The sequence below is a fragment of the Vanacampus margaritifer genome, chromosome 6, assembly GCF_051991255.1.
Source record: "Vanacampus margaritifer isolate UIUO_Vmar chromosome 6, RoL_Vmar_1.0, whole genome shotgun sequence".
In the NCBI taxonomy this organism is placed as follows: domain Eukaryota; kingdom Metazoa; phylum Chordata; class Actinopteri; order Syngnathiformes; family Syngnathidae; genus Vanacampus; species Vanacampus margaritifer.
Genome location: NC_135437.1, coordinates 25,136,770 through 25,161,892, shown reverse-complemented (window position 1 = coordinate 25,161,892; position 25,123 = coordinate 25,136,770). Strand labels below are relative to the sequence as shown.

General features: G+C 40.3%; 1 protein-coding gene across 2 annotated transcripts in view; it reads right to left on the bottom strand.

The window, feature by feature from the left end:
- The window catches only part of znf469 (zinc finger protein 469), a 71,696-nt gene that overhangs the window by 13,117 nt on the left and 33,456 nt on the right, over positions 1-25,123 (bottom strand). The gene's annotated exons all lie outside the window — the stretch shown is intronic.

The window sequence follows — 25,123 nt, the reverse complement described above, 5'->3', positions numbered from 1 at the left end:
TGGGCACAGTGACGCTTGTTGCCTTTCCTCAGGCATCCCAGACACTGCCTCTCAGGTCCTAGTTTACTTTGGCCACAACTGCTGCTGCTTTTTTTTTCAGGCCAGACCAGATGAAAGCTAGAGTTTAGCACCAAAAAGTCATTCATAGGAACTTAAATCTGACCTACTTTTCTTTTTTTCCGTGGTTATGACATGCAGAAGCCACAGAAGAGACCGTAATCATCATTAGGATTTACACAATAATACATTTGTCCATGCGCATTTTAACCTTCCCACGTCTCCTTCAAGTGAGTAGAAATAACATTCAAATATTATTTAATGAGAATGTGGTGTAAGTAATCAGACCTCCACCCAGGACGGGGTGACGTTTGTAAAAGGGTTTCAGTCAGTGAGTACAATTCTGAAAATATGCTGGGTTTGTTTTATGAAGGTCCTTGTTTTAAAGAAATACTACTGCTTTAAATGTCGAAATAAATCTTTTGGCCCAGCTTCAATATCTAATGGACTCCTTTGGCTTCACTTTAATTTTCATGAAAATCAGACAAGTCTTTTTCTCCCAAACTTTAAGAGGTTAGACAGCTGCACAGCATTCTGTAAAAAAAATAGCTTCTTGAGTTATCTGTGAAATTTTAAGGACGTTCTAATAATGTTGTCTTCTGCACACCCAGTTGAGTCATTTGACCATATTCTCGGTGTCTCTCCACCTCCCTCCCTCATATATATATATATATATATATATATATATATATATGATTTGCCCCCGGGTCTTGATTTTTACGTCTGTGGTCTATTTTGACATACTCATTCACATGTCATCATTTGCATATCCAAATACACATCTTACACAATGAAACACACTCAACATGCAGCGTCCATTCAGCAGTGTATCAGGTCAAAGCTCTTTCACAAATGACTAAAAGACGGGGACAGAAGATTGAGAAGTGGAGCTGAGATAAAATGGCATCTCCTCTTAGGAGGTCGTTCTCTGGCGTATGTTTCCGATATGTCTCAGCCTTTGGTAAACCTTTCCAAGGTATTTAGCACATGAGAAGAGAGGATTGAGGCTGCGACCTGGCTGGGTTTTAGACCTGGTTGTGAAAAATCACATCTTCTCTGCAGCTCCGCACACTCTGAAAGCCAGAGTGTCTGCAGCTGTCTAAGCCGCAGGTTGGGGAAAGTGGCATGAAAGGCCCTGCCAGCATCTCCATCAGTCAGTGCTTGATCCATCTCCTCAGAGTCAACAGTTACCATCATACATCATAGCCTCAATTGTATTTGCCCAGACCGCCCGTTGAGGTTCAGGGCGGTGGATGAATGGCTATGGCAACAAAAAGACCAGTATGAAGGAAGAAAGTAGCACCAATGCCTCAGCTGCCAGTTTACAAAGACGGGCCATTTATTTTTCAATGTATGCTGAGTACACTTTCCTCCAGACGTATGTATTTCAATAGATTCTGCACTTGAACCACACTAATCAGAGGCTTCAGTTACTTCACACACAGGCCTTGCATATCAGTCTCAATATTTTGTGAGACCTCACATTTTGGGCTGGCTTATCTGATTTTATCTTGAAAAGTAGAAATTGACCTTGGACTGTCAAGAGTATTTGGTGGTGCCAAACTGCAAGCATGGAAGGCATATGGTGATATCAAATTTTGCAAACCTGCTCTAAATTTGGTTCCAAAAGAGTGTTTTAGTGGGCTTTCAGGGGTCAATTAAGGTTGGGTGTGCACACTTCCTTTCTGTAAGTCTTCTTTCACATTATAAAGCTTCTCAAGCATCCCATGTGGCGTTCCCAAAACACCAACATTAGGGTAGATTGACATTGCTGAGGACTGGTGAACTGGTATATTTATGGTAAAGGTGTTTTTGTGTCGTGAAATTGGAGATTTGTTCCATTACACATTCATGGCAAGTATTATGTTCGTTGAGGAAGTGAGTAAGGGGTAGTTGAGTGAACACTCAATTTCCTGGACGTCCTTTCCATCATTTTGGTGCAGAATTAAATGTGGTGTCTGCTTGAGTGAAAAAATGCTGGTCACACTGTGAAAATCTTTGTCGACTCATCACTTCACTGTTTTGAGCTATAATTGCTTTCACAATTCCGTGTTTCCTTGCCAATAAGCTGCAGATCTATGAAAATCTGTTAGCTTAAAGGACTACAGACTCAGCATCTCTGGACTTTTTTTTTTGTGTTCTCTGTAACACAAGATCAACTTTATGTGACGATGGTTGGAGATATAATTGCTGCCAAGATTGGTGACCTTAAAGCAACACAAGACTTCGAAAAACTAACCAGCTTTTCTGTGAAATGGTTCATTTCAACACTTCCCTGAAAATGTTTTAATTTATGTTGAGCGATTATGTATTATTAACTATGATGATAGTACTTTTTATGAATATTTTTGCATTAAATACAGTGTCACGTGATCGTGTGCTATAAACAAGCATAGAATGACATGGCAGCCAATGACTACAAAGAGACTCACAAGGAATTATTGCGTCCTCCGGCGGACATCAAAGGTGGAATTACGCCCTATAGCAAAGAGGCACTTCTTCAAAAGCAGTGGTCCTACAGCCACGGGCGACTCGTTAATGATTTTGTGTTCAGGTGAAAGTGAAGTTGAAACTGGTATTCAGCCGGCTCATAGCGAGTCGAAGTTGGGGAGCGTCTGCAAGTTGCGTGTTACAGAGGCTCAAATTACCAGTCAAGTCACCATTGACGTTGGTCACTCTGAAAATGTAATTTGTGGACGGTCCCTAACCTGGATGGTAAACATCCGGCTGATTTTTACTCTGCCAGGCCAGCTACATGTTGCGGTGGCCCCACATTAGGAGGGGCCACCGCCCAAACCCCACACGGAATGACATGAAACCTGATGTGCTGAGGATTTTACTCTGATCAGAATTGGTGCAGTAATTAGAAGACAGCCTTTTTTTTTGCCCATTCCGTCAGCAAACTCCCATTGAAATTCGGCTGCCGTTTACGCACCGGATACGTCACCACGGTCTCGTGACCAGGATAATGGCCTATGGTTAAGTTCTTATTTTGATACTTAATCGGTTTAAAAAAATTCGGGAATGAGTTGCCAGATATATTTGCACTTTTATTCTTTATACACAATGCCTAATCCAATACTGGAAAATAAGTTATTAGTGTTGTGTTCTTTTAAGTGTGTAGCAATTAGAAATATTTAGAACCTTGAGTAAATCATTCATTAAGGCCTCTTTATACACCAATCCGACATCAGCCAAATGTGACGACGCCTACCACCTGTGACCGTCAGCACATCACGCTGGAAACATGCTGTAAATACACACCACAATAAACAGACGCCTACGCCGACTAGTAAGTACCTTCGGCATATGCGTGAGACATAATACTCTTCATACCGCCGGTGGCGGTAGTCACTATTCCTTATTGTTAAAAAAAGACATCCGGAAAGCTCGTTGCTGAGTATCGTGTAATATAAAAGTAAAGGCTACCTAGTATATGCAGTTGCATCACTCTATCAACATACCCTTTAACGGTAATGTAATACAATGACAGTCTCTCTTAAATCAGTGATGAATTCATCATCTTGAGCTTCTGTAATTACGTCCAAATGCGGAGGGTGATAATGTGCAAAATTCCATCACTTGCTGTTTTCTGCATTTGTCACTTCCTGTTTTTGCCCCATGCACTGATTCGCTAGCTAACAGCCAATCAGAGTGATCAAATGTCACAACGATTTGACGCCAATTCAACATGTTGAATCTGCCGAAAACGCCTCCCCAGACACTCCCCAAAAAGACACTCATGTACCAACGTCTGGACACTTGCCGAATTTTGGCGTTGGAGTGGCGTATCGAGACACTGAGCATGAATAGTGCCAAGTGAACACACAAACAATAGCCTTTTCTAAAATGGAAATGAAAACCAAATCATTCGTATGAGCATCAGCTTTACTTTGTCTCAGACACAAGAAATGAGGTCAGCTCAGGAAAAAGGAAACACCGCAAAGAAGGTCATTTACTTTCAGGAAAATCCCACATTGAGGTGAGTGTGATGCTCAGTAGGCTGTTTAATGATGGGGTGGGGTGTCGGCGGGGGGCGGGGGTTAGCCTGGCAGAATAAAAGCCGTCTTGCTGCTCTCATCAGACCGCTGCCGGCATGACTAGTCCAGCGAAGGGAATGTGCAGTCAGAAGGGCTGGCCCGGAGCCCACACTGGGGCACGCTGCCAAAACCTCGGTCAGCGTGCCTGCCTACTCTGTATTTTTGGAAACAGCCATTATGCAAGCAATTTGCCTTTAAGATCTCTGCATTCAGAGACTGGGAGGGAAGAAAATGTCAATGATGTGAGGACAGTGCAGCGTGTTTTCACAGCAATGCGACCTCGGATGTGAATGCAGAAAGTGGAAGTGTGATCATGTGTGATCTGTCAGTATTTCATCACACACCTTACTTCCTTACTTGTGATTTATGGGCTAAATCTTTGCCATAATTCAACTTCCTCCATACTGCTGATAGTTTGACAGGGTTGTTTTGGTTCAAATGACACAGTCCAGTACTGACGAGAGATTGTTCTCGTACTGTAGTGCCTTCCTACCTCCACCAGCTAACTCCACCCTTAACCCAGTGTGGTTAGCTGCGCAGCTGAGAAGACGTAAGCGCGTGTGTGAGTCTGAGTGTCTCGGTGTACTCACGTGTGTGTGTGTTTAAAGGGACTTGAGTGTGTAATTCCAGAGGCTCCCTTTACCACCTCCCTAGATTTTCCCCCCTCTCGCAGATGAGTATTCTTTTATTTATTTATTTTTTCTAACCACTGGATTCTGTTTCCATATTGCTAACCGCAACATTCCACAAACATGATTGAATCTTTGTTTTAGTGGTTAAAGGTAATTTTCTTTCCTCTTTTTGACATCATCGCCGTTGTGTCTGCATGCGTATGGAACATTACTTTTGTGGTCATTCAAAAAAAACAGGTAAATTATATGATTGATCAGAAAAGAAGACTGCAGCGGAAGGTCAAGTGGGAAAACCTTGCCTGATTCTTACTGCTAGGCAAGTCAAGCTTATCTTTAATTGACAAATTCCTTCATTCAGGTTTCATTTCTTCCACCTTCCTTCTTTCAGTGTATCAATATTTGCTTGTCCCTTCTTTAGCCAGGGCAAACGTATTTGGTTCCATCTCAAAATGAGTTTTATTAAAAGAAAGAGATACTTTGAGATTAAATAAGTATAGGATTAGCTTGATTGTCGCAGCTATGTCTGGGGCAAAACTCCTGAATTTTAATAGCTGAAGAATTAACCGGGATACTTTTTAGAATGACAGCACACTGGGGGAATTCGAACAAATATTATAACTGCATAACTCACCAGTGTTTAGGCAACCCAAACAGCAAGAATGGGACCTTGGGGTGGTCCCTACTGGATATGAATGTGGCAGATGGACCCCACAAATCCAAACAAAAAGTGGGGGAGGAAATATAGCAGTACTCAAGGGTCTCAACCACACACGGCAAAGAAGTCATAAATCATCACTTTTAGTTCGCTTTGAATAGAAACACAACCTGATGTAAAAATACAGACAGATGAAAGAAATCTGTGTGTAGTTTTTCATTTTATAAATGTCATTTTAGTATTGTTTTACTTCATTCCATGGTTTCAAACGAGCTAATTTAGGAACATACACACATTCCCTTCCAAAAATACTGGAGTGAGGCCAATTTCGTGTTTCCTGTACACATCTGACATGAAAGGCTGAACATACTGTAACACAAAGATATCAACAGTTTAGCTTTAAGTATTGCTATTTAGACAAGTAGTTCATTTTACTGCTGTCATCATGTACATCATCAACAAAGATTATGCTTCCCCCCTCCCAAAAGAAGTCATACAAGACCAAGACATGGCAATGCCTCCAATTTCACAGGTGTGTTTATACGTTAGGGATCAAGAGAAAGAACGAAAGCTAACCCTTTGTAGCATCAGTCTATAAAACTCTACCCCAGAAATTCTGAGTCGCGGCTCTGTACATTTTGGCAAATTCCAGCTTGGCTTGACTGGATCAGGATAGCTTCATTCGCTTCATTCCTACCCTCTGGAGGTCGCTGCTGATGTCACTAACAGCTCACGCAATATTTCATGAGCTGCTGCTCATTTCCTTCACCTGCCAAACTGATGTCCGTTATTTAGAATATCAATTATTTTCTTTCTTGTCTTGCTCTCTATTTCTCATGTCAGTTATGTCATGTTTACTTTCAGTCTTGTTTACTCCCTGTCATGTTTTCCCCTTGTCTTGTCATTTCCTGTTTTATTGTGAAAAGTCTGACTCCTCTCGTTTCTGGTCACTTGCCCTTCCTCGTGTGGTGTCTGTGTCAACCTTGATTGTGTCCACCTTTCCCCATTACCCTCATGTGTCATCCAATCAGTGCCCTCAGCCAGGTGTGTCTTGTCATGTCATTAGTGTTGGTGTATTTAGTCGGTTGTCTCCCCCCTGTCTGTGTCGGTTCATTTTTTGCTGTTGCCACGTTCGTAAGTCTTTCGCCACGTCACGCTGACCTCTTTGCCTTATCCGGATCCATGTCATGTTGTTAGTCTCGCCTTAGTTGTTTTTTCATGTTTTGCTTCAGGTTTTGTTAGTTCCATTTGTTTTGTACTTTGAAGTTAGCCTTTTTTGATTTGAAATTAAAACCTCTTTTGGACTGCACCTCTGCCTCCTCGCTCTGCCTTCCCGCATCTGGGTCCTAAAGCCCCACCTTACTGACAAGTTACACTTTTTAATGAGTTTACTGCAAACGTAGACTTCACATGCAAAATAAATGAAGAGTGTTTAAATAAGTAAAAGTAAAGTAAAAGTAACAAATGGCCAAAAAGTCCTTTGTGTTTCTTCAGTGTCAATTCATTTCATATAAGAGCTTTTGGGATTGATTAAAAAAATATATATTCCAGTTTTATGACAGCAACAAAACACATCTGCGTCTAATGTTCAGATAATTTTACTTATGAGAACAATGAGTGGATTTACACACACACATATACTATATATATATATATATATATATCACGGCCACTTTCATGGCATCTTGGTTGCCACACAGGAGGCGGAGGAATTTTGGGCTCAGTTCCACACCACCCGCCTCCACTTAGTTCAGCGGCCCTAGTTAACTGCACGTGTCCCCAGGGGGTCGGTCTTAAGAGTAGTCAAAAGGGACCATAACTGATTTAATGAACCTTTTACAATATTGTCTATTGCACTGCGCACCAGAGGTCACAGACGTGCAAGTCACAAGCAAGTCTCAGGTCATAACCTTCAAGTTTCAATTAAGTCCCAAGATACTGTGGGAAAAAATTGAGCAAGTCAAGTCACCACCAAATTCCAAGTCAGTCGTAAGTCAAATCATACATTCTTGCTCACTCATGACATAAAGGCCATTAGAGGGATTTTTGTTTTATCACTGTCATTGATATCTCTAAAAATGGAATCAACACACAAAAAAGTACATGCAGATCTCTAATACTTAAATAAACTTAAGCATACAAAATACATTTAAATATACTTTTTCATGTTTTAGAAGAACACGTTATATTTTGCATGCAAACACATCATCTTTGGATCCGACCTCCGATATACAGTATATATATATATAGATTTTCATATCACATCATTCACACATCTAAGTCAAGTCTTTCTCATGTTTTAATTAAGCAAAAGCAGCGACTCAAGTCCTTTTGACTGTTTGCTGTCTTTGTATCAGCGTGTTTGTTTTATTGATATTAATTACATTGAGCTACTTCAGTGTGGTTTTACACTATAAAAACGAATAAACTTGAAACACGGCTGCACAGGTCCACGTGTACTTATAGTGTAGACCCGCAAGGCTTCAACTTTGAGACACGTGAATGCTACTGGCAGGATAAAACAGTTCGCCTCTGGGCGGGCCAGCATGACAGCGGCGGTCGTGACCGCGTCGCAGCATGTTCCCGTGCAGAGCGGAGCGACTTTGTCCTCGCATGGACGACCTCCCGCCGCAACTCGCAGAGCTTAATTCGCAGTTGGCTTTAGTATTGCCTTCTTTGTTTAAATAGCCACATGGATCCACTTGAACGAAAGGTATTAGTGTCACAGTATCGGAGCATTTTGATACATATAATATCAGCATAGATACAAATATCGATATTGGAGCATACCTGGTGTATAATTGACTGTATATTCTCTACTCTATTTCACAGGAATCATTGATCTGCAAGAAAAGCAAAGGCAGCAGCAAGTCCAAAGATGGGATCGGTCCCGCGGAGGCAGTTACAGTGTGAGTGTCTGATGCCTCAGGCTACTTTTCTTATTGACCTGTCAGGCACCATGAATCAATGAACAAACTCATCTAAGGTAAACGTGCACGGGCAGGATGCAAAGGATCCCCATGTCACTAATTACACCTGCTTGACAGGAGTCCATTCATCCTGTAATATGTGATACACACATGAATGATCCAGCACAACTGGCCAAAATCTCAATGATTTTTCCACGTGTTGCAGTCACAGCTCATATTAGGGGTAATAAATGCTTACATGCAAATTCTCAAGTTCGTTTTTTATGCCACTGATACAATGACATTAGAAAATAATAATTTATATATATATATATATATATATATATATATTATATATATATATATATATATATATATATTATATATTATATATATTATATAATTATATATTATATATTATATATATATATATATAAAATAGATAAATGAAAAATGAAAAATGAAAAATAAAAGTGACTCAAGCTCTGTTCGCAAAAATTGGACTTGAACAAATTTTTAACACATAACGCATACAACCACACATCTGTAGTGGCAGAGTAAATAAATGAGATGTCTTTAACCTCCTCAGAATGTTGCCTTTCGCCGGCTTGCACAAGACTGGAATGGCTATTTGGGAATTTCTTTATTTCCTTTTTTTTTTTTTACGCAGTTTGTATTGCCTATCAAATGTCTGCAGCATTTCTTTAAACCAACACCAAGCCTGGAAACACGTTGAATACAATAAAATACAGTTGGGGTTACGTTATCCAGACCCAGAGCCAATGAATGACACATTTGCATATCAACAACTTCCCAAAATAAAGGCCTAAGTCATATTTTGACAATGTTTTTTTTTGCCTAAACATCTCCTCATGATGTTGGCCACCTCTAAAATCGGCTACGTTCTCCGTCATAAAAAGATGCAGCCTGAAGTGGTAAAACTTAACTGTATTCTTATACAATCTCATATTACGTCTAAAAGTGTACAATGATTGCAATGTGTTGGGTTTTGCGAAACGCACACTGTGCTTCAATTTGGCATTGCGTGAGAAGAACGGAAAGGTGGGTAGCATTGGTGTAGGAGAGGAAACAAAAACATCAGCCCTATACAACACATGGGCAAACTCAAGGAAAGGAATTGACGTTTATGACTGAACTTCTTTCAGCTTGGGTGGGTTGAAAAGAGTGGAAAGGTTAACAGTGGGGAAAAAAACCTTGACTTGATACTTTTCTCTTCCTTTTTAATTCAATTCAATTTGTACCAAAGCTGCCAATGGTAAAGAGGGAATTCCAGGCACAGTGTGCTTGAGTCACAAGCAGAATTTTCCATATTCACTCTGACTGACTCCTTTTAAATAGTCCAGGGAAATGTCCAAATGACCTAATTACAACTCAGGCTTTCCTAAGTAGCCTGTGTCAATGAATGACATGATATTCAAAATGTTCATAGTCACAAAACAGTAGCGGCACTTTTGTGGCAGTGAATCCTTCTTTTCTTCATCTGGGACAGTCGACTCACAATTGTCCAGATGACTTTTTCTCTTGCATCCTACTTTTTTTACAAAAGTTTTCCATGACCTGCTTAGGCCTTCAATGGTTTGCTTCAAGCTCAATTATTTAACCAGACAGGTCACTTCTTCACACACTTATATTCTACAAACCAGCATATGGGTAATGTTTTTCAGTCCAATGTGGAAATCAGCAATAAATGACTGCAATACAAAACAATGGGGACTCTTTTTACTTATTTGACAGTAAAGTTGGTGATGATTGAATTACAATGTATGTTTGCATTAGGATGTCCTGAGCATAGGTGAACTGATGAATACACACACGCACACACGCACGCACGCACATGCACATGCTCACCCACATACAAAAAATAAATAAAATATATATATATATGTGTGTGTATATGTATATATATGTATATATATTTAAAAAAAAACAAAAATAAACATTTTTATTAATTTTTTTTAAATTTATTTGTTTTTTAAAAAAAGGAGAGCAATGATGATGTCAAATCGAATGAACAATACTGAGCTCTCTTGAGAAAAAAAAAAAAAAAAAAAGGATGTCCTGAGCATTTTAACTGTAAAATATGTCATGATAACATAAACCTTCCTCCAATCTGAAACAGTAATATTGCCAAACTATACATCCATCCATTTTCCATACTGCATATCCTGTTCACGGTCGTAAAGAGCTGGAATCTATTCTACATGACTTCAGGTGAAAGGTGGACTTCATCCTGGACTGGTCGCCAGTCAATCACAGGGTAGAGCCACGTTAATACAGTGGAAACTCTTAAATTGGACAGACAGACACTGCTAAGGTCACATAATTCAGAATTTGTACCTAAAAGTGTTGACATGACAACACAAGACGTGCCATTTGAGTTACTGTCATATTTTATTCATTTGAGTGTAGTTTGATTTTTTTGCTGATTAAAACAAACATTTGCATGCTGATTCCAAAATTGCAGTGAGGTTTTTTTTTTCGAGTACAGTACTATCTATAGCTGCAAACAGAAAGCTGGCATAGTAGAAATTAAGAGATAGTAGCCATATCCTTTGTAAGAACATAATAGTGTTAAATAAACATTGCAGTCATACTTGTCTCTTTCCTATTTTATTGTATGCCAGTATTTTAATTAAAAAACGCATATCTGTCAAGTTATTTTTTTTAAGCAAACGGGATCTATAGTTTAAAAACTTGATGTGATAAACTGACATCAGTTTTGGATTTCACACAAGGAGTTAAAAAAAACAACCTAAGACCTAACTCAACAAAAATTGTGTTACCCGGTGTTATTATTAACAGTAAGTGACTTATTATTATTATTATTACACTTGTATGATTGAGTAGATATGTTAAAAAATGCTTAAAACATTGTGTACAGGTAATAAAGTTCTATTTTTTATGGTGACAGGTCAATTGTGAAACAGATTGTTTTTATCTCCATGATTTAATTTTCCAAATTTCCAACACTGAAGAACTGAGGAGCATAAAAGCTTGCCTTGACCCATCAACACTATAACAATGTTCCATTTTAGAACACCAACCCTTTGGCAGCTCATTTAAGTAATGCTTAAAAAACAATTACATTGTATGTGTTCAAACAAAGGTGTCCTTTCATACGTTGACGTTTTTCTATGCTGTCAATTAGAAACATTGAAGTTGGTTTCTAAATGTATCCTTTTATTTTTCTGCATTTGCTTTTAAGTTCGCGTTGAAAGCCACTTTATGGTAATGGTTAGAAAATGGTCAAGACAATGAAAACAAAATAACGTGATGGTAGAGTGTCTCACATCGCTGCTTGGTGTTTTAGCTTAAGTGCTGTGTCATTGGGCCACCTTTGGAGTTATTTGCAGCTGTGAAAACTATCTATAAATACAGAGCAGGGGGTGGTGACCTCTGGCAATTACACCATTCTAAAATTTCACTCATTCACCTACAGCAGTTGTGTTTCTTGAAAAATCTAGTAGCCACGGTGGGGGGAGCTGGGCATTCATGAGACAGGAAAGGGGACAGATCTCAGATCTCCTACAATTCTCAAAATGCATTGCAAAATCTTTCTCTTGAGTGCCATGAGAAATGAGCCTTGACAACTATAGCATTATTCCTCATCTCTGATTCCATTGCTTAAATTGTTTTAGTATCACTGCTTAGCTTCCGATCAACTTCACTGGCAGCAATTTGGGCAGTGGTAACTCATTTTGGCAGAGGATCCACCTGTGGATCAGGAAATAATATTTTCCTTTTTACAAAATACTTGCGAGTGCTTGAAAACCACATATGCACTTTGTCTCGCAGCCATCACAACTCGGCATCATCCACTCGTTTTGTGTCTTTCACGCTCGCGCTTCACTTTTTGTCGCAAGTGGGTGTGGCCACTGTCTGGCTACCTGAAGTGTCCCCGTGCATAATAGGACCAAGAGAACTGCTTTTGAAAAGAGGCTCTGTGCAGCATCTGCAGATCGCCTTACACAACCACTTCCTGCTTCCGAACCACTCCTCACAGGCAGCACTGTGTCAAGTCCGAAAAAAGCGCAAACAGAGAGGTTCAGTCCACTCAAGGGCTGAGCACAGGACTCTATTCATTTTTTACCCGAATGCTCCTCCCTACTTCTCTCCTAAGCACGCCCCCAGGATAGCTTTATTTTAAAATTCACAAATATTGCACTTTCTGAGGCATTGGAGTCAACTCTGCTCAAATTCCCTTTTGACTGGTGCCTGATGGGCTGTGTTGGTGCCACCCTGGCACTTTGAGGTGAAGCAAATTGGTGTCAGGTATCAGATAAAGGCACACCTCTGGCATCCGTATTGTTACATAACAAGGTCATACATTAAGGGAGACTTGTAGCTTGTTCTGCATTTGCATGTAAGACCCCCTACAGTGTGGGAGCGGGGTTAACAGCCAAGTTAACAAAAATGGGGAGGGAAGGCTCAGAATCGTGTTTCTCATCTATGCCTGGAATGCTCACTTTGTCCCACCTATACAAGGCAGTAGTGGGAGGGGCTACCGTGAAGGGATAGTTGGCTCCTACTGAGCTGGTCTATGCATGTCGAGAGCCAATGAGGGCATAGAAGGCAGGGGAATTTAATTCAGATTCCAGGGGAAATGGCAAAGTGGGCAAATAACTCTTTAAATAAACATACCCGGGACATTAATGATGAGTCTGTCACTGGCCTGGATGTTATTGCTTTGCCCTTTGCATACTGCAAGGGGAGGGCCAACAGTTTGTGCTTCAGGCTGTTTTCACTACTGTCCTTGTTGTTTGTACCTTCCACCATTGGACACTGCATGTTTTTTCTACATTAAACACATTAAAACAGCACCTGATACATCCATGCCTACCAGGGGGATAGAAAAACATTCAGGCTGCCGGCTTCTAGGGCTTCCCCGTCGGATGTCAGCCTCAGATGAGAACACGAAGAATGACGCTCTGTACGGCCACTGCAAGAAGTCATTCATGCTGCCCCGGTTTAGCCACAGAGAAAGTGCGAAGCACTGACCAATAGTGGTTAGAACAGAACTAGTACTGATCAAGTCCCTGCTGTCCAACACTAGACAACACTGGTATTGATATAATCCCGAGTGGACAGGATAGCACCTCAGAGACAACATGTCCACTGATTCACCTGGTCCCACCGAGGCAGAAAACACTGACACTGATTCAGCCGACAGCTTCTTCTGACGGTTCCTGTCAACTCATGAAATGGGACAACAAAAGACAACAACTTTCTGCAATAATCAATCACTACACTTTGTTGAAACACTTCTAATATGACTTCAGCTCTGTTCAAGAACTCCCGTATTTGCAGCAGGACTGAATCAATGATTGCAAGACCAATTTCCTTCCAAATCCGAACCTGTCATCGCATACATGAAAATACGCATGTTTTTTCAAATCATCGTAACTCCTGAACCGTTAGCGCTAGCAACGTAATTCTAACGGTTTCTGAAAGCAGAGAAGCGGAGCTTTACGTCAATACCACATACATTACGATAGTTTGCAGAATGTCACGTGTGGAGGATGAGGAAGTTGTGCGTCATAGAGGGGAGTGACTTCAAATCACTGTAACTACGGCAACATAATTCCAACACATTCTGAGAGTGGAGAAGCGGAGCTTTGCATCAATACCAAATACGTTATGGTAGCTATTTCTATACGTTATGACAGATTTTCATGTGTGTAGGATGGGGAAGCAGTGTGTCATAGAGGAGAGTGACGCAGGAGACAGGAGATGACACGTGTTTATTCAAATCTCCGTAACTCCGGAATCATTTGCACTCGTAGCAAAATCTGAAAGCGGAGGAGTGGAGTTTTACGTTGAGAGAAAAAAACAAACAATAAGAACTGCTATGATAATAGGATTTAAAGGGTTTTTATTAAACTCCACCAAGCAAGACCAAATTATCCGTGCCATGCAGAGCAAAAATTTCTCAAAAGGTAGATGCGTCAATGAATTTTCAGCATCCATCTTCATAATTCGTCAACAGTCGGGACAATCTTCCGTCATCATCAATTTTTCAATATTTCAAGCCGAACCAAATTGTCATCGTCAATCCGTCATTCCTCAGCGAAATGGCCGTCCGTCAATGTTTGTGTCTTTCGAAGTGGGCATCCGTCAATGCTTCCGTCATTCATCAGCAAAATAGGGATTCCCTCATTGATTCGTTAGTACTGACTTGGTTATTGATGATTACAATAGAGCACCTCATCCACACAAGTAATCATGTCAAAGCAAGGAACAATGCAGCTTTAAGCTCTCAGTCCGCTTGACATTGTTTATATAATGTCCCCATTTATAGTATGTGTACACTGTCATAACTGTCGTGACTACTGCCGCGCACAGCCAACGGACTCAATACTTCCCCTTTTTAGGACCCTTAGCTGTTCAATAACCTGCCTGACTTAAAATAGTGCACCAAAGAACTCCTTAGCTGTCTAACAATGTGCCTGATGTCAAATAAACAAACTGAGCACTAAATTAAAGCTTGCAAAAACATAGCAGTAATGAGGAATTTGCAACAGGAGGAAAACATTATCATCGTGGTGTGCAGTCACCCGAGCTGTACAACACGGTCCGCTATCAGTACTGGGAAAAAGAGAGAAAGCTTGGAGAATGGTGTGCGAGTAGGTTAGCAAACTTGGTATATTGACTTGTTTACTGAAGGAGATAAAGAGTGGCTCGGCCACTGTCCTGGGAAAAAAGTGGGCATTCCATCATTGACAGAATGCCCAGATCCGTTAGTATTGACCCTGTTTTTGATGATTACAGACGCTCCCCTACTTACGAACATTCGAGTTACGAACAACGGTACATACGAACATGTATGCGCGCATGCGTGCATGTCAAAAAATGTTCGGAAAGAGATGCTGTAAGTTAGATTTTTTATTGCGCACCTTTTTCCGAGTACTGTAGTGCTTCTTTCCGCCGCTAATACCGACGCTTGGCGCTGTGAGAGCTCACCCAGCATTGGAGGCTCAGCAACATGTCGAGGAGGAGGAAGAAGAAGAAACGCCTGTAGCTCATAGATAAAGCCATCGCACTCTTCGATGAGCAAGACCCAAATATTGAACGTTGCACAAAGGTTGCAAATCAATTGAATGATGCCATACAGTGCTACCGGATCATTTATGATGAAAAAAGAAGAAAACTGTGCAATCGTAGTTAAATCGCTTCTTTCGGCCAGTTTCTAGTAAATCCTCCAAGGAAGATACTCATCAACCCTCATCTTCTTCTCCGCGACCCTCAACTTCTTCCTACATTGAAGTTACGGAGGAGGAAGTAACTTTTGAAGCCCATTCCAGTGACGACGAAGAACCTCTCATGATATAAAATCCTCCTCTTCCTCCTCCATCAAATCCTTAAGCATCGAGTACATCTTCCAAAAGTAAGTTAAACTTCATTTTATTTATCTTATTACGTACATGTACATACTGTGTGTGTCTCTCGCTCTCTCTCTCTAACATACGTAGTACAGTACTGTACGTATTCTCTTTAAACATAAATTATAATACAAAATATAGCACTGAAGCAACTTACGAACAAATTCACCTTACGAACGATCGCTCGGAACGTAACTCGTTCGTAAGTTGGGGAGCGTCTGTACATTGATGAACAAAAACCCACTTCAGGCAATGCTTAGTCCGTCCGTCAAGTTTCTCGTAGATCGGTAATCATCAACAAAATGGGCGTCCGTCATTGACAGATTAACGGACCTTCTGTCAAAATTGACAGACTGCTCACCTCTGAAGGTGAAGGAAAAGAACAAAATCCCCGGTAGAGGTCACATTTTTTCCACTGAGACAAGCTCAGGCTCATGAGAGAACCGTGGTGGAGGTCAGTATAGATAAAGTGTCTTCTGTGCATCAAACACGCCCTGCTCCAAATGTGTGAGTATGCGTGTGTGTCTGAGGTGTGCAGCAGGGCCAAGCCAAAGAGTGAACCCCAGAGAACATCGTGTATTTTGGATTATTTATCTAAAAGCACAACTTAGAGAAAATACAACCATTCAAGAGCACTTCGAGAACCACAATTTAATTCAAACTTATATAATTTCCCTCTAGGGATGTTATGCACTCAGACAGCATACAGGATGAATATGTGCAGTGTATATGCAATAAGTAACAGTTTCGTAGTCTTTTCCTAAATCTCATCTCTCGGACACTCCGTAGGAGTTGTAATATCAGACCGAGTGTGGGCCACATCCACTTGGATCCTCTTCAGAATGAAACACAACAATACGCACAAACTGGAGCATTTCCATCCGAAAACACATGAATTATACTTTACTTCCGTCTTCCCTATTTTTACAGCTGCTTGTCAAATAGATCTGCTCAAACACTTTTCTCCTCTGTGGCTGAAAAATAAATCCACAGTGTTCAAGACTTCCTCACTCTCTGCATAAACAATCACTAATCATAACCCCTTGACCTTCAAATGAACAAAAACAATTTCAAAATCTGTATGTGTACATAGTTGGTTGTCTTTAAAAATCCATTTCCAGCCAGTGATAAATACAAACCATTTTTAACTTGATAGAGGACTACTTGACCCATTGGCTAGGCACGTTGCACTGCATGAATGCAGCCATCCCAATGGGCAACACAATGACTGTTATTTACTGTTCATTGCTGACTTCCCAGTCACTGTACAGGCACTAATCCATAAAGTCCAGCACCCCTGAGGGAGTCAAACAATTTTCTTTGGGAAAAATATGCTTATAAAGTCATCATGTATCATATGCGTAAGACCTCTTTAAATCATTTGAGACCTCAGCAAATCTCACAAGACCCTTAATATGTACCATGAGACTGCAGCTAAAGAATTCATTACAAAACGTGTTTTGCTTTTACTTTGGTCTGCAACAACATTGGTGGTGAAGAGCAGAAATATGATGATGACCGTACAACTGGAAAAGAGTTCACTTCAAAATAGTTATTTTTGAAACATATTCTAAATACATTCAAATGGCAGGTCGACCTGTGTCCTAGAACAGATTGTGCGGTACCAATACATATGCATAATCAAGTATAATTTTCACCAGCACCAATAATGGCCCTGAGCAGCACTGATGAAGAAAACATTTGGCTGGGATCGGAAGTCCTGTCACAGTCCATTAAGTCTGAGACAGAGGGACAAACTAAAGACTCTGAAAGTCCATCCATGCTTTTAACCTCTCAGCACAGCATTACAGACAAATACGGGCTTTCAAACAGATTTATAATCAACTGCCATTTGGCCGAAATGCCCTGACTTCAAGTTGTCATGACAGCATCATATGCCTCATTTATAATGGCAAAGCCTCAGCCTACAGGCCTGCGGGAAATGTATTGACCATGTGGGGACAGCAGGTCATTAATACACACACTGAGATTTTAGTCAAATGTGCCAACAATAGTCACACACACAATTATATATATATACTGTATATATTTTATTTTATTTATTAGGTGTCTCATTCAAATGTCCAAATTCATGTCCTGTTCTCTGTTTTGTACACATATTTTCAAAATGCTTCATGAGTATCCAAGCGCATCCCATAAAATGAAATAAAATACAGCATGTGGTGGGGGTGTCATCTTGCATCTCTTAACCTGTGACAAATGTCGACACCAAGATGCCGTACATCAAATTTGTTTCCACAAAAATATAGCTCAACTTCAAGCACTGACAGCTTATGAGGGGGCGTATATGCACGCAACAGTTCTTGGAATAACACATGAACATATTCCCATCTGATTGGTATATTGTCTTCAGAGCGCAGAGCCTCTGTAACCCTCATCTACCTCACTATCGTGCACACAAAGAGGATGTGAAAGCAATTGAAATGATATACAAGCTCATAAAGTTTTGAGAACATTTCAAATGTTAAAAGCTTTATCCGACCAAAGAAAGCAAACCCCCGAAATACAAGAGATAGACAACAGGAATTACAGAACTGCCATCACCTGAGTTTAGAATATCCAGCTGTAGATCTGTATTTGTGAAATAACACAAACTATCAGCTAAAATAAAATATAGTGACAGTATAAGTACTAGTTTTTGTTTGGTGAGTCAAGGGCTCTTTAACCTCGTCAAACTTATGCTCCATTCTCGGGACGATAAGGGGGTTACATGGAGTACATGCTTGTGAAATGTGGACTGGTTAAATGTGAACAAAGTGACCGCGCACAACCTCTTCAACTTACTTTGAACTGTTAATGAGCAATGTTAGGCAACTGTAACGTTGAAATTGTGAACTTTACAGCCAAGTGGTGTTTAAATCAGTGAATATCTGCAGCATATATAATTTTCTGGCAATCACAGACTGAGCATAAGATTGTGGATGCATGTGAATGATGGGTTGGCCTCCCTAAGGCAGTATTTTAGCTGGAAGTTTGAAATGATAGAAAGCTTAGAATCAGCAGCTCTTAACCACAGGTCAAAGGGACGGTCAAGTTGGTTGACCATAACGTTGAACACAGTGTATCCACCTGTTGAGAGTCGTTGCCAGATTTGCTCCAAATTGTTCAGAAAAACCACAAGTGTGCAGTCTAGAGGATTCTCCCAACCTTGAGCACATGGCTGTCTAGGACAAAGACTGTTTTAGTTTCCAGTGGAAATCTAAACGTTTGAGAGACAGCGTGCAGTATTTTTAGAACCTGGAGCCATCTTTATGAAACGTTTCTCATCACGATTCACCAAATCCCAGTCCACTTAAAAACAAACCATCACTGTCCTGTTCCATTTATTTTCCTGGAAGTCAGGGGAAAAGCACACAAAGATGACACATCAGACTGGGTGGCTGTCTGACCAGGTACAGTAGCACGCTGTGACTCAGAATGGAAGCTCACATGCTGGAAGCAAGGAAACATTTAAAGAATGGCTGACGATATAGGCTGTGTGATGCACTATTTACGCGGTGAACCTCTTAAAGGAGCATGCCACCGGGCCCTATAAACGTTCATCTGTTACTCTACATTTCCAAGCTTTAAGAGCTTTTATTGCTCGGAGTAGACCCACAAAATCTCGGGGCCAAATGGGTATGTAATAGTGGTGCACAGAGAACCAACGAGCTGACTGGCATGGGAAGAAGGAACTGTTAAAATCCACTCAGCAGTCTTCTCAAACTCATTCTCACGGTCTTAAAGATTCACCAACTTTCCTTGCATCACTCCCTTTTTTTGCTTTGACACTGGCTCAGCCTTGCCACTTTGAGCTCACTTTTCCATTTTAATCCCTCCTTCTTTTCTTGTCCCTTTTCAACCCTCTTTTTTTCACCCTTTCCAGCACAGACACACTCTTTGAAACAGACTCTTTTAATAAGCCTGGCCCAGTGGGCAGTAGGCAGAGAAGCCAGGCTATTTTTAGATTGCACACGGATATAAAGTGGAAGGTTTTTCTTCATGCTTGTAAGGCGTCTTCTTCCTTCACTCTCTCAAGTCGAGTTCAGCATCTCTGTGGGGGATCACGTTTTAACTCCCCCGCATGCTCTCTTCTCATCTACTCCGCTCGACTAATCTCAGCCTCTACCACCAACAGTCATCTTTTCCAAACACTGACATCATTCAAAAGACCAAACTTCTTCCTCTGCTTGTGGGGGCCGCTCACTTCCGTCTGAACAACAAGAAATGGGTGAGTCTGAGATAGTGAGGGGGGAAAAATGTGAACAAAAAAAAAACACAAGCTGTGAGAAAACACATCTGCTTAATACGCCTATACCTCAATACACAGTGTAGTTCTCCTCACATCCCCATTTCTTTGACATACTGCTATGATGCTAAAATTCCCTCACCTCATTTCCCCCCCGGAACTTTTGAAATGAGAGCAGGAGATTTTACTAGGCCTACTCTCACGGCTACAAGGCCAAGTTGAAAAGGGGACGCAGCTCCTGTTACATTCCCGATATATGGCTCCATCCATTTGTAATTATTTAGTTTTTTATTACCTCCGCCAAGTAAGAAAGCACCAGATAAGAAGTAATGTTTTGATGACCGTTGGTGTGGTTAGTTCAACAACAAAACATATTTCTACAAAACTTATAGAAGAGATCCATTCAGGTGGATATCGATAGATTGCCTATTGTGAATAAGAGTCACTATCACTCAGCTATGCGAATGTGAAAGAGGCAGACTACAACCTGGGTTATCTCCGGTATAAGTGGAAAAGCCTGCAGTCCTTATACAAGGTAAACAAACATTTCCCCTCAAGATTGATCCCTACTAGTAGTTTGAATAAATGTTTTGCTCCCAAGATTGCCTACAGTTGTGAAGTGTAAAATCATAGTGCTGTTATGCTTTGTCACACAACTGGAGGACTTTACCTAGTTTAAGCACTACATTCAAATTGATTCTTCACTCCTCATTTGTGACACCTGCAGTCTCCATGGAACAATTGAGTGAGTAGACATCAGTCTACAAGAGAGTTATAATGATATAATTTCTATAAAAAAAACACAATAGAAGGTAATCTGCATTGCCTTGGCAATGGCAGTCACCTTATTCTATTGCTTCTAAGGCTGACGAGACTGTTGAGACATATTGCTGTCTGGAAGCCCTCGGAATACAGCAGCGATAAATCATAGACTAATGACTAAAATTTGGATGTTCTTTGACAGCTGTGTGTTTGAACCCTGCAGGTCTATGCTTGATGAAAGACTGGGAAAATGTGTGATGTCTTAATGATGTCATCAAAACAAAGGAGGGCCAAAGTATGAGCATTTAAAAAAAAAAAGAGAGAGGGGGGGGGGGTAGTTTTCATTTTGATGACTACAAGTACAGCATATCAGTTGTGTGTTATAAATGCCCAGATTTCATCCTAAGTGGGTAATTTTGTGGGTGAACAGTGAGGAGATGATTATCATTTCAATATTCATACTATTTGAGACATTCTTTCTTTTTCTTTTTGTAAAGTGGGTGCCTTCTCTCAAAGGTTGGAAATACTGTTTTAAGTAAGGGACATGAGCACATTTCCTGAAAAGAGTAGACTATAAAGCACCAAAAAGTCATTCAAATGGACTTTTATTTTAATTTGGATATTAATAATGTCTACACAGACAAACCAAATTAGACCATGACCTCCAATCACAGAAGCCAGTGGTAAAGCACTAGAAAAGACTTCAAAAGGCCTCTTTGTGAGCATTCTTTTTTTTTAGTGACCACATTTAAGCTAGAGTAATTTTCAATCACACATAAATAGCCCGTGTACGTTACTGTAGCTGAAACTTATGCCGCAACAAAGTAGCGGCTGTCCAAATTCTGTACACTAGATGCATCCTGGCTCACACTCTCTCATGTTTTATTCATTTCAATGTCAAGTTAAATGCTAAAAATGAAATGTCAGCAACGATAGTGAAATAACATATTTAGGCCAATCACAATATTTCGTCAACAAAAGGTCCCTGGAAAAGCCCTCAGGCCTCTCTGGCTTAGACCCGGTGGTTGCTTCAGTTGGAGAGAAACCTGAGAAATGCCTCTGCCCTGCCCACCCTGTGTCTCCCTCACTTCTCTTTCATTTTAATGGGGGGTGTGGAACACGTAGCAACTCAGCCAATAAGATTGGTAGTTTGTCTCTTGGGCCATCAGAAACTAAGGCTATGTACTGTATTTATATCTACAGATAAGAGAAGTAGGAAGATGACAGAATAAGAGACGTTCAAAAGACGAAAGATTGAAGATAATGTTAGTCTCAAGTCAGACAGCCTGGGGGATTCCCTCATCCACCTACCAGGTGCACACCTCCGTCTACAAGACAGCTAAGCTCCTTGGATGACTTTAAGCTTCTCAAATAAAATCCAGCAACGAGTAAAGGCCGTTTCTGATCCAGGGGATGATTTGAATATTAGCTTCTCTATTATAAGGAATCCAGAGGCCAAAGGTTTGCCGTCTAACAAATGCAACAGGAAAGACCTCTCATCTTCACGTCTAAAGAGGATTTATCTTATAACAATACATGGAATAGAACTGTGTGATTTACTATAGATAAAAATATGAAAAAAAAACATATATAAAAACATCTACCGTATGTATTTTTAGATGGTAATTTTGTGTGGGGTATTGGGTTAGCTCATTGAGCTAGTTGTGACATGCACGTAGCATCCAAGATGGTAACACAACAACAGTCGCTTTTTTTTGTCCTTGTGCCTCACTGTCGAGACATGACTAATAGATTCATGCTCATTCCAGCTGTTAGACTAATCTAACTGTTAAGCGTGGGTTGATTGGTCATGTTTGGAATTTTGACACAGCAACTGTTACTCTCAAGCTGGTCAGCTAAATTCAATAAATGGTCTCTGTGTGCTCGTTTTTGTGTGACGAGTGACTTTCAGAGGCCTTTCACCTTGGGCCGTATGGTACACTAACATTGTATGAAAAATTGTATGAAAAATTAATGAATGTTAATGTAACTACAGCTATAAACAAAATTGCACATTACACTAGTTTACAATGTGCATAACAACTATGTATATTCCTTGAAATCTGAGAAACGATTTACTCTGTTTCGTATTATTCACCGAGAAAATACAAGAGAAAATTACCATTTTGCCAAATTACCAAAATACTATATCAGGTGTCAGGATATAAAACGCTCAAATTAGTAGTGACGGTAAGAGAAAAGGTAAGATAATAACCATAGAACCGGAAATTTCAGTTCTTGCAATGGAAGTAAGTGGCACACACATCTCTATTGCTAAGTACAAAAAAAAAAAAAACTTATGATTTTAATAGTAAAGAATAGTATCAATAGAATCGTTAAGAATGTTGAATAAAAAGTGATGCATGAAGCTAGGTGCCTTTTGCAAGCCTCCATCTCCTTCCTTTGTGTTTGCTCCAGTGAGTAATTCTATAGTGGTTTAGTCTTGGTTAGTTGGTTAGGGAATTGCTATGCAAAAATGTTGTTGAAAACATTTTCTGTGTAGTTAGCAAGAAATGATTTCAATTGCAATCAATCTCAATGGAGTAAATTGTCTACCACTGAACAAGTTGTCGAATTTAGAGGTTCTACTCTAAGTTTCATGACTGCCACCCATGGCTCTTTGCTGCAAGTATTGCGTCACTGCCCCAGGGTTAGGCTACCATTAAAAACTTCTTCCTAAACTTTAAAGCTATCCTCGTGTAATTTTATTTTCAGGAGCTTGGGGGGGGGGATGCCGAATGTGCTGCCAAAAAAGCTGTCCACTTTACTTACATTATGTGCTATAAATCTATTTAAAAGCACATTTTCTGCATCTTCAACATTAGCAGCTTCACAGCAGCATGTGTGTAAAATGAATTAGGACTAAAATAACCAGGACTAAAATGACAGGTGTTCTTCACATACTTGACAAGACAAAATACTGTAGTCGTAGGATTCCCATGTCACCGCCCTGCTAGTAATGCTGTTGACAGGAGATGACTTGCGCTTGAAGCAACAGCTGACAGAATCGGACCACCAAACTACATGAGTTCTGCCATCCTTCTGAAATACGCATATTTCATGAAGAACTCTTCAATGTTCTATTGTTTGAAGGTGATGGTTTATTTATGGCATTTCTTTTTATACTTCTGTAAGCCAACTAAGTACTTTTCTGGTTTATTTCTCCTTGGCACACTTTCTTCTTGGCTTAGGATACTGTACACCAATTTGGGCAGTTTTTATTTTTATTTTTAGGTTTATTGCCTATTATGTGCAATTTTGCAAATACTGTACTTGAGGAGACTTAAGGAGAACAACTTTCATAACACAACTTAAAGTCTTTATCAAAAAAGACAGTGTTCAAATTTGAGCTGAAGGTGAGACTCAAGGCCATCAGTAATCATTTTATGCCTCAGTTGTTGTGAAGGGACTGATGTCATCCAAACTCAGCGATTGTCAATCTCAAGTCTGACATCAGATAGGAAAGGAACCAGATTGGCAGACGAAGCCCCACTGTTTATGAACCCTCCACTGCCGCCTCCCACCACTAATTCGACCTTATGTGCGTCAGCCGTCACACATGGTTCACATAACAAATCCCTTTCTTCTCAATGGCAGTTTCAGGCTACATCCAAACACGGAAACGAGATATCCACTACTGTGCTGAAGTTGAGACTTGAGGGGTGGGCACCAACTTTGCACTGCTCAGATATAACCAACTGATAGCCATGAAAACAACACAAGAGCCCTTCAAACAAAAACACATGTGGATGTAGGTGAAAACACGCCCCCGCGCACACTTTTACTTGCATTGTAGAGTACAACCATGCAGTCTGACAGCTGCACGAGCACAACACTTCAACTCTTTAGAAGAAGTCCACAAAACTTAGCAGTGAAATCCAACTTCGCTCCAGAGCTATTTTCAATGTTTTAATGTGGCTTTTTTTTCCCCTCTCTTAAAGACATAGATTTCCTGCTGTTGCAATCAGTGAAATATTTATTTTTGGCCTGGCAAGCATTGCCGTCTACTGACATTTGGAAAACTTAAGACGAATAATCCAATTTTGGGGTTTCCTTCCTGATCCATTATGTTGTGCAACTTTCCAAAACAAGGATTGAGGAAACAAAACAAGGACAAAAAGGAAAAAGCAAGCAAAGTTGACAGTGACACTGGCACGCCTCTCAAATTATAATGCTTACACTTCAGTTTGGATAGAAGTTTGTCATTACTCCTCCCTGCCACTCAACTGACCTGCACATCCCATTTTTTACTAGTGCACAACCACCTGTTTAAGCCTGACAAACACACTCTGTGAAGTGAGTGTATAGTGCGCTAACATTTGTACAGAGCTTGCATATTTACAAGATGAAGCCTTCCATTTGTTTTGGAGCAACCTTCAGACATATTTAACGGGATTCATGAATGGAAACGGATGAGTC